This window comes from Chiloscyllium plagiosum, chromosome 6, assembly GCF_004010195.1.
Source record: "Chiloscyllium plagiosum isolate BGI_BamShark_2017 chromosome 6, ASM401019v2, whole genome shotgun sequence".
Lineage (NCBI taxonomy): Eukaryota > Metazoa > Chordata > Chondrichthyes > Orectolobiformes > Hemiscylliidae > Chiloscyllium > Chiloscyllium plagiosum.
Window position 1 is genome coordinate 120,233,997 of NC_057715.1, and position 3,867 is coordinate 120,237,863.

The 3,867-nt window shown below is 43.4% G+C and overlaps 1 protein-coding gene across 1 annotated transcript in view; it reads left to right on the plus strand.

Annotated features, from left to right (window-relative positions):
- The first annotated feature begins 12 nt into the window (after positions 1-12).
- LOC122551098 (protocadherin-16) overlaps positions 13-3,867 on the plus strand; it is an 18,353-nt gene continuing 14,498 nt past the window's right edge. Inside the window, exon 1 of the mRNA XM_043692742.1 lies at positions 13-86. The gene's annotated coding sequence lies outside the window, so the exon portion shown is untranslated. The remainder of the gene's footprint in view (positions 87-3,867) is intronic.

Sequence of the window (3,867 nt, forward strand, 5' to 3'; positions counted from 1 at the left end):
TTTTCATGTTCTCAGGACTGCGGCACCGAGTCCGGAATCTGAATTCGGGAGAAATTGGAGCGAGAGAGAAATCGAATCGGATCGGGGTAAGTGAGATAGATGGAAATGTAAAGAAAAGAGGACGTAGAGATGGAGAAAGAAACGGAGGGAGAAAGAAAGACGGAGAGGAAAAGAAAAAGAAAGATTAAAAGCCCTAAACACAGAGAGAGAAAGATAAAGGGAGAGGGGAAGGTGGGAATGGAGAAAGACAGGAGCGGGCAAAGGGAGGGGGAACATTCCCAGAGAAAGGGAATGAGAGGGGGAGAACTGATAAAGGAAAATACATTTTAAAAAGTGGCAAGGGTCCAGTGGAAGATAGCAAAGTGGAGAACAGAGAGAGAGAGAGAGCGAGAGAGTACCTGGAGAAGGGGAAGAGTATTGGGGTCGGGCGGGGTGTGGAGGTGTGTGTGTGCCGGGGGGGGGGAGGGGGCAGCTGGGGACAATTTGTCTGGAGGCAGGCGATTCAGCCCCTCGGGCTGGTGCTGGGGGCCGTGTTCTTTTTGAAAGTAATGACCTGGGCTCCAGTGAAATTGGGAGAATCGGTGCCGTTTCCCGGATCCAGAATGATGTCAATGGGCAGGAACCAGCTGCTGAGAGCGAAGACAGGGGAGAGGGAAGGGAGAGATTCCGAGGAAGAACAATGAAAAGAAACAATAGAAACTGAAGAGTCCAGTCGAGGAACCTGAAGGTGTCAGCAGAAAACTCATTGTGAGGAGTATGTGGAAACGAGAGGCAGGAATAGAGGACAAATGTATTCAGTTCTTTATAAAAGACTAGTTATTCGTCGCATTCCACGAGGATGGCACAGAAGTCGCTATTAGTCAATGACATTCTGTGAGGTGTGAGCAGTACAAGGAAGAAATTACAAAATGAGAGATTTAAGGAACAGATAGAAGTGGCCAATTCTGTCAACAAATTTGAGGTCATCCACTTTGGACCAGAAAAGGATAAAACCGAATCAAATCTCACTGATGAAAATCCACAAACTGGGGAGGTTCAAAGATTCTTTAGGCTAGGGATGCAGATTTGGGGGTAAAAAGATATAGATCTTTAAATGTCATGGACAGAGAAAGTAAAGAAAATGGCCAATGGAATGCTGGTCTTTACAACTAGGACTGGAATATGGGGGAGGAGGGGAGGAGGTGTCCTGTGGTGGTTTTCCAAAGCCCTGGTAGACTACACCTGCAATTACTGGGAACAGTTCTGGCCCCAAATATTCAGGAGGGAATATTGATTTTGCAGGGAGTGCAATGAAGATTCACCAGAATGATAGTGAGACACAAAAAGTTACATGACAAGGAGTGATTGTATAAACTAGGATTGTATTTCCTGGAATTCTGATTGATGGGTGAGTTGCTTGAAGTTGTCAGGATGTCAGTGAAAGAAGGTAGAGCAGATAGAGATAAACTGTTTCCAATGGTTGAGTTGAGTAAAAGGGATCAGTGTCATAACATTAGATTCATAGCTTTCAGAACAGAAATTGGGAGGTGTTTCTACATAAACAGGATGGTAGATATTTCCTTCCACAAATGAGAATTCATTTTCAATCAATTGTTAATTTTAAATCTGAGATTGATAGCATTTTTTTGACCAGAGGTATTAAAGGTATGGAACAAAGGAAGATACTTAAGAACATTAAAAAATAGGAGCAGGAGTTGATCATTTGGCCCACCACACCAGCTCTTCCATTCAGTAAGGTCATGTCTGATCTTAAATTCTCATCCATGAATCACAAAAAAAACTAGCATTCAATTTCAGTGGGTAATTGGGAAGGCAAATGGAATGTTGGTCTTTATTTCAAGGGAATGGAGTATGAAAGCAGGGAGGTTTTGCTAAAACTATACAAGGCAGTAGTCAGCCCACAGCTGGAATACTGTGATACTGAATACTGGAGCAGACTCAGTGTGCTGAATGGCCTACTCCAGCTCCTACATCTTATGGTCTGATGGTAATTCTGTCAACTCGCTTCAGAGTCTTGAATGCTTCATATTTTTTCAAGTCCAGAGAATATAGACTCAACTAACTTTGCCTGTTGTCATACCCAATCTTCTCAATCTAATGAATATTCACTGTGCTGCCTCTGAAGTGATTGTATCCCCCCAAAGGATGGAAGCTGGAAGTGTGTGGAATGCTCCAGCAAGCTTCCCAGCAAAGGCCAATGCAATTGTTGCAAAATATTCTTGTTCTTAAATCCCTTTGCAATTAAGGCCAACATGTCAATTGCCTTCTTGATCGCTTGCTGCACCTACATGCTAACTTTTCAGCTTTCTTGTTGGAGTACTCCAAAAGTCCTCTGAATGATATTTCAAAGTTTTCTTCCTTTTAAAAATATTGTTTCATCTTCTTAATATCAGAGTGAATACCTTCACACATACCCATGTTATACACATCTGGCACATTACTCACTGTACCGGCCTATATCTATCTACAGACCTTTTATATTATTCTTTTAATTGACAATCTCACCAATGTTGTATCATTAGCAAAAATTGTTCTGTATCTAAAGTAAGCCATTACCAGAGACTGTATGTAGCTGATAAGGAGTTAGATAGTGGACCGACCCTGATCAAAAAATCATAGTCTTCAGCCCATTGAGCCTATAATCCCAAAATTTCCTGCATTTCACTTTAAAATTATGCTTCTTTGTTATTGACCCTTCAACAAAATGGAGCAGCTGCTTTCTATTCATCTTGTCCAAGCTCTTCATCATCTTATCCACCTCTGTCAGGTCCCCTCAACCTTCTCTGCTTCAAAGGAAACAACCCGAGCTTATCCAGCCTCTCTCCATCGCTGAAATGCTCCATCACAGGCAACATCCTGGTAAATCTTCTCTGCACTCACATCTTTCCTATAGTGTGGTAACCAGAACCATGGCCTGACCAAAGTCCTATACAGCTCCACCATAACCTCCCTACTCTTATCTCTGTGTTGACTGAAAAAGGCATGTATCTTGCATGCCTTCTTCATAACTGCGCTATTAATGACCAGAAGAAAGTGAAGTTTGCAAATGCTGGAGATCACAGTCAAAAACTGTGGTGCTGGAAGATTCCTGATGAAGGACTTTTGCCTGAAACGTCGGCTCCCCTGCTCCTTGGATGCTGCCTGACCTGCTGTGCTTTTTCAGTGCCACACTTTTTGACTCTGCCCTATTAACCTGTCATGCTACATAGAACATAGAACATAGAAGAATACAGCGCAGTACAGGCCCTTCGGCCCTCGATGTTGCGCCGATCCAAGCCCACTTAACCTACACTAGCCCACTATCCTCCATATGCCTATCCAATGCCCGCTTAAATGCCCATAATGAGGGAGAGTCCACCACTGCTACTGGCAGGGAATTCCATGAACTCACGACTCGCTGAGTAAAACATCTGTCCTATACCTACCACCCCTTAATTTAAAGCTATGCCCACTTGTAATAGCTGACTCCATACGAGGAAAAAGATTCTCACTGTCGACCCTATCTAAACCCCGAATCATCTTATACACCTCTATCAAGTCACCCCTAAACCTTCTTTTCTCCAATAAAAACAGCCCCAAGTGCCTCAGCCTTTCCTCATACGATCTTCCTACCATACCAGGCAACATCCTGGTAAACCTCCTCTGCACCCGTTCCAGTGCCTCCACATCCTTCCAATAGTATGGCGACCAAAACTGCACACAATACTCCAGAGTCTTATACAACTGCAACATGACCTCAGTACTCCAGAACTCAATTCCTCTACCAATAAAAGCCAGTACGCCATATGCCTTCTTCACCGCACTATTTACCTGGGTGGCAACTTTCAAAATCTGTGTACATGAACACCAAGATCCCTCTGCTCATCC